General features: G+C 57.8%; 1 protein-coding gene across 2 annotated transcripts in view; it reads right to left on the bottom strand.

Moving 5' to 3' along the window:
• Positions 1-14,603, bottom strand: part of LOC137327662 (tetraspanin-18-like) — a 377,857-nt gene that overhangs the window by 127,136 nt on the left and 236,118 nt on the right. The window lies entirely within an intron of this gene.

Genomic DNA, 14,603 nt, shown 5'->3' with positions numbered 1-14,603 from the left:
ACAGACACAGCCCCACTCACACACAGACACACAGCCCCACTCACACACAGACACACAGCCCCACTCAGACACACAGACACAGCCCCACTCACACACAGACACAGCCCCACTCACTCACACAGACACACAGCCCCACTCATACACAGAGACACAGCCCCACTCACACACAGACACAGCCCCACTCACACACAGACAGACACAGCCCCACTCACACACAGACACACAGCCCTACTCACACACACAGACAGACACAGCCCCACTCACACACAAACACACAGCCCCACTCACACACAAACACACAGCCCCACTCACACACAGACACACAGCCCCACTCACACACAGACACACAGCCCCACTCACACACAGACACACAGCCCCACTCACACACAGACACACAGCCTCACTCACACAGACACAGCCTCCCCACTCACACACAGAGACACAGCCCCACTCACACACAGAGACACAGCCCCACTCACACACAGACACAGCCCCACTCACACACAGACACAGCCCCACTCACACACAGACACACAGCCCCACTCACACACAGACACAGCCCCACTCACACACAGACAGACACAGCCCCACTCACACACAGACAGACACAGCCCCACTCACATACACAGACACAGCCCCACTCACACACACAGACACAGCCACACTCACACACAGACACACAGCCCCACTCACACACCGAGACACAGCCCCACTCACACACAGACACACAGCCCCACTCACACGCAGACACACAGCCCCACTCACACACACAGACACAGCCCAACTCACACACAGACACAGCCACACTCACACACACAGACACAGCCCCACTCACACACAGACAGACACAGCCCCACTCACACACAAACACACAGCCCCACTCACACACAGACACACAGCCCCACTCACACACAGACACACAGCACCACTCACACAGACAGACACAGCCCCACTCACACAGACAGACACAGCCCCACTCACACACACAGACACAGCCCCACTCACACACACAGACACAGCCCCACTCACACACAGACACAGCCCCACTCACGCACAAACACACAGCCCCACTCACACACAAACACACAGCCCCACTCACACACACAGACACAGCCCCACTCACACACAGACACAGCCCCACTCACACACAGACACACAGCCCCACTCACACACAGACAAAGCCCCACTCACACAAACACACAGCCGCACTCACACAGAGACAAAGCCCCACTCACACACACAGACACAGCCCCACTCACACACAGACACAGCCCCACTCACACACACAGACACACAGCCCCACTCACACACACAGACACACAGCCCCACTCACACACAGAGACACAGCCTCACTCACACACAGACACACAGCCCCACTCACACACACAGAGACACAGCCCCACTCACACACAGACACAGCCCCACTCACACAGACAGACACAGCCCCACTCACACACAGACACACAGCCCCACTCACACACACAGAGACACAGCCCCACTCACACACAGACACAGCCCCACTCACACACAGACACAGCCCCACTCACACACAGACACACAGCCCCACTCACACACAGACACAGCCTCACTCACACACAGACACACAGCCCCACTCACACGCACAGAGACACAGCCCCACTCACACACAGACACAGCCCCACTCACACACAGACACACAGCCCCACTCACACACAGACACAGCCCCACTCACACACAGACACACAGCCCCACTCACACACAGACACAGCCCCACTCACACACAGACACACAGCCCCACTCACACACAGACACAGCCCCACTCACACACAGACACATAGCCCCACTCACACACAGACACAAAGCCCCACTCACACACAGAGACACAGCCCCACTCACACACAGACACAGCCCCACTCACACACACAGAGACACAGCCCCACTCACACACAGACACAGCCCCACTCACACACAGAGACACAGCCCCACTCACACACAGACACACAGCCCCACTCACACACACAGACACAGCCCCACTCACACACAGACACACAGCCCCACTCACACACAGACACAGCCCCACTCACACACACACAGACACAGCCCCACTCACACACAGACACACAGCCCCACTCACACACACAGAGACACAGCCCCACTCACACACAGACACACAGCCCCACTCACACACACAGAGACACAGCCGCACTCACACACAGACACACAGCCCCACTCACAAACACAGAGACACAGCCCCACTCACACACAGACACACAGCCCCACTCACACACACAGACACAGCCCCACTCACACACACAGACACAGCCCCACTCACACACAGACACACAGCCCCACTCACACACAGACACAGCCCCACTCACACACAGACGCAGCCCCACTCACACGCACAGTCACACAGCCCCACTCACACACACAGACACAGCCCCACTCACACACAGAGACACAGCTCCACTCACACACAGACAGACACAGCCCCACTCACACACAGACACATAGCCCCACTCACACGCAGACACAGCCCCACTCACACACAGACACAGCCCCACTCACACACAGACACAGCCCCACTCACACACAGAGACAGCCCCACTCACACACACAGACAGACATAGCCCCACTCACACACAGACACAGCCCCACTCACACACAGATACAGCCCCACTCACACACACAGACACAGCCCCACTCACACACACAGACACAGCCCCACTCACACACACAGACACAGCCCCACTCACACACAGACACAGCCCCACTCACACACACAGACACAGCCCCACTCACACACAGACACACAGCCCTACTCACACACACAGAGAGACACAGCCCCACTCACACACAAACACACAGCCCCACTCACACACAGACACACAGCCCCACTCACACACAGACACACAGCCCCACTCACACACAGAGACACAGCCCCACTCACACAGACAGACACAGCCCCACTCACACAGACAGACACAGCCCCTCTCACACACACAGACACAGCCCCACTCACACACACAGACACAGCCCCACTCACACACACAGACACACAGCCCCACTCACACAGACAGACACAGCCCCACTCACACAGACAGACACAGCCCCTCTCACACACACAGACACAGCCCCACTCACACACACAGACACAGCCCCACTCACACACACAGACAGACACAGCACCACTCACACACAAACACACAGCCCCACTCACACACAGACACAGCCCCACACACACACCGACACAGCCCCACTCACACACAAACACACAGCCCCACTCACACACAAACACACAGCCCCACTCACACGCAGACACACAGCCCCACTCACACACACAGACACAGCCCAACTCACACACAGACACAGCCACACTCACACACACAGACACAGCCCCACTCACACACAGACAGACACAGCCCCACTCACACACAAACACACAGCCCCACTCACACACAGACACACAGCCCCACTCACACACAGACACACAGCACCACTCACACAGACAGACACAGCCCCACTCACACAGACAGACACAGCCCCACTCACACACACAGACACAGCCCCACTCACACACACAGACACAGCCCCACTCACACACAGACACAGCCCCACTCACACACAAACACACAGCCCCACTCACGCACAAACACACAGCCCCACTCACACACAAACACACAGCCCCACTCACACACACAGACACAGCCCCACTCACACACAGACACAGCCCCACTCACACACAGACACACAGCCCCACTCACACACAGACAAAGCCCCACTCACACAAACACACAGCCGCACTCACACAGAGACAAAGCCCCACTCACACACACAGACACAGCCCCACTCACACACAGACACACAGCCCCACTCACACACACAGACACACAGCCCCACTCACACACAGAGACACAGCCTCACTCACACACAGACACACAGCCCCACTCACACACACAGAGACACAGCCCCACTCACACACAGACACAGCCCCACTCACACAGACAGACACAGCCCCACTCACACACAGACACACAGCCCCACTCACACACACAGAGACACAGCCCCACTCACACACAGACACAGCCCCACTCACACACAGACACAGCCCCACTCACACACAGACACAGCCTCACTCACACACAGACACACAGCCCCACTCACACGCACAGAGACACAGCCCCACTCACACACAGACACAGCCCCACTCACACACAGACACACAGCCCCACTCACACACAGACACAGCCCCACTCACACACAGACACACAGCCCCACTCACACACAGACACAGCCCCACTCACACACAGACACACAGCCCCACTCACACACAGACACAGCCCCACTCACACACAGACACATAGCCCCACTCACACACAGACACAAAGCCCCACTCACACACAGAGACACAGCCCCACTCACACACAGACACAGCCCCACTCACACACACAGAGACACAGCCCCACTCACACACAGACACAGCCCCACTCACACACAGAGACACAGCCCCACTCACACACAGACACACAGCCCCACTCACACACACAGACACAGCCCCACTCACACACAGACACACAGCCCCACTCACACACAGACACAGCCCCACTCACACACACACAGACACAGCCCCACTCACACACAGACACACAGCCCCACTCACACACACAGAGACACAGCCCCACTCACACACAGACACACAGCCCCACTCACACACACAGAGACACAGCCGCACTCACACACAGACACACAGCCCCACTCACAAACACAGAGACACAGCCCCACTCACACACAGACACACAGCCCCACTCACACACACAGACACAGCCCCACTCACACACACAGACACAGCCCCACTCACACACAGACACACAGCCCCACTCACACACAGACACAGCCCCACTCACACACAGACGCAGCCCCACTCACACGCACAGTCACACAGCCCCACTCACACACAGAGACACAGCCCCACTCACACACAGAGACACAGCCCCACTCACACACACAGACACAGCCCCACTCACACACACAGACACAGCCCCACTCACACACAGAGACACAGCTCCACTCACACACAGACAGACACAGCCCCACTCACACACAGACACATAGCCCCACTCACACGCAGACACAGCCCCACTCACACACAGACACAGCCCCACTCACACACAGACACAGCCCCACTCACACACAGAGACAGCCCCACTCACACACACAGACAGACATAGCCCCACTCACACACAGACACAGCCCCACTCACACACAGATACAGCCCCACTCACACACACAGACACAGCCCCACTCACACACACAGACACAGCCCCACTCACACACACAGACACAGCCCCACTCACACACAGACACAGCCCCACTCACACACACAGACACAGCCCCACTCACACACAGACACACAGCCCTACTCACACACACAGAGAGACACAGCCCCACTCACACACAAACACACAGCCCCACTCACACACAGACACACAGCCCCACTCACACACAGACACACAGCCCCACTCACACACAGAGACACAGCCCCACTCACACAGACAGACACAGCCCCACTCACACAGACAGACACAGCCCCTCTCACACACACAGACACAGCCCCACTCACACACACAGACACAGCCCCACTCACACACACAGACACACAGCCCCACTCACACAGACAGACACAGCCCCACTCACACAGACAGACACAGCCCCTCTCACACACACAGACACAGCCCCACTCACACACACAGACACAGCCCCACTCACACACACAGACAGACACAGCCCCACTCACACACAAACACACAGCCCCACTCACACACAGACACAGCCCCACACACACACCGACACAGCCCCACTCACACACAAACACACAGCCCCACTCACACACAAACACACAGCCCCACTCACACACAAACACACAGCCCCACTCACACACAAACACACAGCCCCACTCACACACAAACACACAGCCCCACTCACACACAAACACACAGCCCCACTCACACACAAACACACAGCCCCACTCACACACAGACACAGCCCCACACACACACAGACGCAGCCCCACTCACACACACAGACGCAGCCCCACTCACACACAGAGACACAGCCCCACTCACACACACAGAGACACAGCCCCACTCACACACAGACAGCCCCACTCACACACAGAGACACAGCCCCACTCACACACACAGACACAGCCCCACTCACACACACAGACACAGCCCCACTCACACACAGAGACACAGCTCCACTCACACACAGACAGACACAGCCCCACTCACACACAGACACACAGCCCCACTCACACGCAGACACAGCCCCACTCACACACAGACACAGCCCCACACACACACAGACGCAGCCCCACTCACACACACAGACGCAGCCCCACTCACACACAGAGACACAGCCCCACTCACACACAGAGACACACAGCCCCACTCACACACAGAGACACAGCCTCACTCACACACAGACACACAGCCCCACTCACACACACAGAGACACAGCCCCACTCACACACAGACACAGCCCCACTCACACAGACAGACACAGCCCCACTCACACACAGACACACAGCCCCACTCACACACACAGAGACACAGCCCCACTCACACACAGACACAGCCCCACTCACACACAGACACAGCCCCACTCACACACAGACACACAGCCCCACTCACACACAGACACAGCCTCACTCACACACAGACACACAGCCCCACTCACACGCACAGAGACACAGCCCCACTCACACACAGACACAGCCCCACCCACACACACACACACAGCCCCACTCACACACAGACACAGCCCCACTCACACACAGACACACAGCCCCACTCACACAGAGACACAGCCCCACTCACACACAGACACACAGCCCCACTCACACACAGACACAGCCCCACTCACACACAGACACATAGCCCCACTCACACACAGACACACAGCCCCACTCACACACAGAGACACAGCCCCACTCACACACAGACACAGCCCCACTCACACACACAGAGACACAGCCCCACTCACACACAGACACAGCCCCACTCACACACACAGAGACACAGCCCCACTCACACACAGACACACAGCCCCACTCACACACACAGACACAGCCCCACTCACACACAGACACACAGCCCCACTCACACACAGACACAGCCCCACTCACACACACACAGACACAGCCCCACTCACACACAGACACACAGCCCCACTCACACACACAGAGACACAGCCCCACTCACACACAGACACACAGCCCCACTCACACACACAGAGACACAGCCGCACTCACACACAGACACACAGCCCCACTCACAAACACAGAGACACAGCCCCACTCACACACAGACACACAGCCCCACTCACACACACAGACACAGCCCCACTCACACACACAGACACAGCCCCACTCACACACAGACACACAGCCCCACTCACACACAGACACAGCCCCACTCACACACAGACGCAGCCCCACTCACACACACAGTCACACAGCCCCACTCACACACAGAGACACAGCCCCACTCACACACAGAGACACAGCCCCACTCACACACACAGACACAGCCCCACTCACACACACAGACACAGCCCCACTCACACACAGAGACACAGCTCCACTCACACACAGACAGACACAGCCCCACTCACACACAGACACACAGCCCCACTCACACGCAGAGACAGCCCCACTCACACACAGACACAGCCCCACTCACACACAGACACAGCCCCACTCACACACAGAGACAGCCCCACTCACACACAGACACAGCCCCACTCACACACAGAGACAGCCCCACTCACACACACAGACACAGCCCCACACACACACAGACAGGCACAGCCCCACTCACACACAAACACACAGCCCCACTCACACACAGATACAGCCCCACTCACACACACAGACACAGCCCCACTCACACACACAGACACAGCCCCACTCACACACACAGACACAGCCCCACTCACACACACAGACACAGCCCCACTCACACACAGACACAGCCCCACTCACACAGAGACAAGGCTCCACTCACACACACAGACAGTCACAGCCCCACTCACACACACAGACACACAGCCCCACTCACACACAGACACACAGCCCTACTCACACACACAGACACAGCCCCACTCACACACAGAGAGACACAGCCCCACTCACACACAGACACACAGCCCTACTCACACACACAGACAGTCACAGCCCCACTCACACACACAGACACACAGCCCCACTCACACACAGACACACAGCCCCACTCACACACAGACACACAGCCCCACTCACACACAGACACACAGCACCACTCACACACAGAGACACAGCCCCACTCACACAGACAGACACAGCCCCACTCACACAGACAGACACAGCCCCTCTCACACACACAGACACAGCCCCACTCACACACACAGACACAGCCCCACTCACACACACAGACACACAGCCCCACTCACACAGACAGACACAGCCCCACTCACACAGACAGACACAGCCCCTCTCACACACACAGACACAGCCCCACTCACACACACAGACACAGCCCCACTCACACACACAGACAGACACAGCCCCACTCACACACAAACACACAGCCCCACTCACACACAGACACACAGCCCCACTCACACACAGACACACAACCCCACTCACACACAGAGACACAGCCCCACTCACACAGACAGACACAGCCCCACTCACACAGACAGACACAGCCCCACTCACACACAGACACAGCCCCACTCACACACACAGACACAGCCCCACTCACACACAGACACAGCCCCACTCACACACACAGACACAGCCCCACTCACACACACACACACAGCCCCACTCACACACAGACACACAGCCCCACTCACACACACACACAGCCCCACTCACACACAAACACACAGCCCCACTCACACACACAGACACAGCCCCACTCACACACAAACGCACAGCCCCACTCACACACAGACACACAGCCCCACTCACACACAGACACAGCCCCACTCACACACACAGACACAGCCCCACTCACAGACAAACACACAGCCCCACTCACACACAAACACACAGCCCCACTCACACACACAGACACAGCCCCACACACACACAGACACAGCCCCACTCACACACAAACACACAGCCCCACTCACACACAAACACACAGCCCCACTCACACACAAACACACAGCCCCACTCACACACAGACACAGCCCCACACACACACCGACACAGCCCCACTCACACACAAACACACAGCCCCACTCACACACAAACACACAGCCCCACTCACACACAAACACACAGCCCCACACACACACAGACACAGCCCCACACACACACAGACACAGCCCCACTCACACACAAACACACAGCCCCACTCACACACAAACACACAGCCCCACTCACACACAGACACAGCCCCACACACACACAGACACAGCCCCACTCACACACAAACACACAGCCCCACTCACACACAAACGCACAGCCCCACTCACACACAGACACAGCCCCACACACACACAGACGCAGCCCCACTCACACACAAACACACAGCCCCACTCACACACAAACACACAGCCCCACTCACACACACAGAGACACAGCCCCACTCACACACAGACAGCCCCACTCACACACAGAGACACAGCCCCACTCACACACACAGACACAGCCCCACTCACACACACAGACACAGCCCCACTCACACACAGAGACACAGCTCCACTCACACACAGACAGACACAGCCCCACTCACACACAGACACACAGCCCCACTCACACGCAGACACAGCCCCACTCACACACAGACACAGCCCCACTCACACACAGACACAGCCCCACTCACACACAGAGACAGCCCCACTCACACACACAGACAGACACAGCCCCACTCACACACAGACACAGCCCCACTCACACACAGAGACAGCCCCACTCACACACACAGACACAGCCCCACACACACACAGACAGGCACAGCCCCACTCACACACAAACACACAGCCCCACTCACACACAGATACAGCCCCACTCACACACACAGACACAGCCCCACTCACACACACAGACACAGCCCCACTCACACACACAGACACAGCCCCACTCACACACACACACAGCCCCACTCACACACACAGACACAGCCCTACTCACACACAGACACAGCCCCACTCACACAGAGGCAAGGCTCCACTCACACACACAGACAGTCACAGCCCCACTCACACACACAGACACACAGCCCCACTCACACACAGACACAGCCCCACTCACACACACAGACACACAGCCCCACTCACAGACAGACACACAGCCCTACTCACACACACAGAGAGACACAGCCCCACTCACACACAAACACACAGCCCCACTCACACACAGACACACAGCCCCACTCACACACAGACACACAGCCCCACTCACACACAGAGACACAGCCCCACTCACACAGACAGACACAGCCCCACTCACACAGACAGACACAGCCCCTCTCACACACACAGACACAGCCCCACTCACACACACAGACACAGCCCCACTCACACACACAGACACACAGCCCCACTCTCACAGACAGACACAGCCCCACTCACACAGACAGACACAGCCCCTCTCACACACACAGACACAGCCCCACTCACACACACAGACACAGCCCCACTCACACACACAGACAGACACAGCCCCACTCACACACAAACACACAGCCCCACTCACACACAGACACACAGCCCCACTCACACACAGACACACAACCCCACTCACACACAGAGACACAGCCCCACTCACACAGACAGACACAGCCCCACTCACACAGACAGACACAGCCCCACTCACACACAAACACACAGCCCCACTCACACACACACACACAGCCCCACTCACACACACAGACACACAGCCCCACTCACACACACAGACACAGCCCCACTCACACACAGACACAGCCCCACTCACACACACAGACACAGCCCCACTCACACACAGACACAGCCCCACTCACACACACACACACAGCCCCACTCACACACACACACACAGCCCCACTCACACACACACACAGCCCCACTCACACACAAACACACAGCCCCACTCACACACACAGACACAGCCCCACTCACACACAAACGCACAGCCCCACTCACACACAGACACACAGCCCCACTCACACACAGACACAGCCCCACTCACACACACAGACACAGCCCCACTCACAGACAAACACACAGCCCCACTCACACACAAACACACAGCCCCACTTACACACACAGACACAGCCCCACACACACACAGACACAGCCCCACTCACACACAAACACACAGCCCCACTCACACACAAACACACAGCCCCACTCACACACAAACACACAGCCCCACTCACACACAGACACAGCCCCACACACACACCGACACAGCCCCACTCACACACAAACACACAGCCCCACACACACACAGACACAGCCCCACACACACAGACACAGCCCCACTCACACACAAGCACACAGCCCCACTCACACACAAACACACAGCCCCACTCACACACAGACACAGCCCCACACACACACAGACACAGCCCCACTCACACACAAACACACAGCCCCACTCACACACAAACACACAGCCCCACACACACACAGACGCAGCCCCACTCACACACAAACACACAGCCCCACTCACACACAAACACACAGCCCCACTCACACACAGACACAGCCCCACACACACACAGACGCAGCCCCACTCACACACACAGACGCAGCCCCACTCACACACAGAGACACAGCCCCACTCACACACACAGAGACACAGCCCCACTCACACACAGACAGCCCCACTCACACACAGACAGACACAGCTCAACTCACACACAAACACACAGCCCCACTCACACACAGACACACAGCCCCACTCACACACACAGACACAGCCCCACTCACACACACAGACACACAGCCCCACTCACACACAAACACACAGCCCCACTCACACACAGACACACAGCCCCACTCACACACATAGACACAGCCCCACTCACACACACAGACACAGCCCCACTCACACACACAGAGACACAGCCCCACTCACACACAGACACAGCTCCACTCACACACACAGACACACAGCCCCACTCACACAGACACACAGCCCCACTCACACACAGAGACACAGCCCCACTCACACACACAGAAACAGCCCCACTCACACACACAGAGACACAGCCCCACTCACACAGACACACAGCCCCACTCACACACAGAGACACAGCCCCACTCACACGCAGACACAGCCCCACTCACACAGACACACAGCCCCACTCACACACAGAGACACAGCCCCACTCACACAGACACACAGCCCCACTCACACACAGACACAGCCCCACTCACACACAGACACAGCCCCACTCACACACAGACACAGCCCCACTCACACACAGACACACAGCCCCACTCACACACAGACACAGCCCCACTCACACACACAGACACACAGCCCCACTCACACATAGACACAGCCCCACTCACACACACAGACACAGCCCCACTCACACACACAGACACACAGCCCCACTTACACAGACACACAGCCCCACTCACACACACAGACACAGCCCCACTCACACACAAACACACAGCCCCACTCACACACAGACACACAGCACCACTCACACACACAGACACAGCCCCACTCACAAACACAGAGACACAGCCCCACTCACACACAGACACAGCTCCACTCACACACAGACAGACACAGCCCCACTCACACACAGACACACAGCCCCACTCACACGCAGACACAGCCCCACTCACACACAGACACAGCCCCACTCACACACAGACACAGCCCCACTCACACACAGAGACAGCCCCACTCACACACACAGACAGACACAGCCCCACTCACACACAGACACACAGCCCCACTCACACACACAGACAGACACAGCCCCACTCACACACAAACACACAGCCCCACTCACACACAGACACAGCCCCACTCACACACAGACACAGCCCCACTCACACAGAGACAGCCCCACTCACACACAGACACAGCCCCACTCACACACAGACACAGCCCCACTCACACACAGAGACAGCCCCACTCACACACAGACACAGCCCCACTCACACACAGAGACAGCCCCACTCACACACAGACACAGCCCCACTCACACACAGAGACAGCCCCACTCACACACAGACACAGCCCCACTCACACACAGAGACAGCCCCACTCACACACAGACACAGCCCCACTCACACACAGACACAGCCCCACTCACACGCAGAGACACAGCCCCACTCACACGCAGAGACACAGCTCCACTCACACACACACAGACACAGCCCCACTCACACACAGACACACAGCCCCACTCACACGCAGACACAGCCCCACTCACACACAGAGACACAGCCCCACTCACACACAGACACACAGCCCCACTCACACACAGACACAGCCCCACTCACACACAGAGACACAGCCCCACTCACACACAGACACACAGCCCCACTCACACAGAGACACAGCCCCACTCTCACACAGACACAGCCCCACTCACACAGAGACACAGCTCCACTCACACGCACAGACAGTCACAGCCCCACTCACACACACTGACACACAACCCGACTCACACACAGACACAGCCCCACTCACACACAGACACACAGCCCCACTCACACACAGTGACACAGCCCCACTCACACAGACAGACACAGCCCCACACACACACAGACACAGCCCCACTCACACACAGACACAGCCCCACTCACACACACACACACAGCCCCACTCGCAACCAGACACACCCCCACACACACAAACACACAGCCCCACTCACACACACAGACACACAGCCCCACTCACACACAGACACACAGCCCCACTCACACACACACACAGCCCCACTCACACACAAACACACAGCCCCACTCACACACACAGATACAGCCCCACTCACACACAAACACACAGCCCCACTCACACACAAACACACAGCCCCACTCACACACACAGACACAGCCCCACTCACACACAAAGACACGGCCCCACTCACACACAAACACACAGCCCCAATCACACACAAACACACAGCCCCACTCACACACAGACACAGCCCCACACACACACAGACACAGCCCCACCCACACACAAACACACAGCCCCACTCACACACAAACACACAGCCCCACTCACACACAGACACAGCCCCACTCACACACAGACGCAGCCCCACTCACACACACAGACGCAGCCCCACTCACACACACAGACGCAGCCCCACTCACACACAGACACAGCCCCACTCACACACAGACACAGCCCCACACACACAGACGCAGCCCCACTCACACACACAGACGCAGCCCCACTCACACACAAACACACAGCCCCACTCACACACAAACACACAGCCCCACTCACACACACACACAGCCCCACACACACACAGACGCAGCCCCACTCACACACACAGACGCAGCCCCACTCACACACAGACGCAGCCCCACTCACACACAAACACACAGCCCCACTCACACACAGACACAGCCCCACACTCACACACAGAGACACAGCC

This window comes from Heptranchias perlo, chromosome 12 (genome assembly GCF_035084215.1).
Source record: "Heptranchias perlo isolate sHepPer1 chromosome 12, sHepPer1.hap1, whole genome shotgun sequence".
In the NCBI taxonomy this organism is placed as follows: Eukaryota; Metazoa; Chordata; class Chondrichthyes; order Hexanchiformes; family Hexanchidae; genus Heptranchias; species Heptranchias perlo.
The sequence above is the reverse complement of the archived record's forward strand: the minus strand, read 5'-3'. Positions and strand labels throughout refer to the sequence as shown.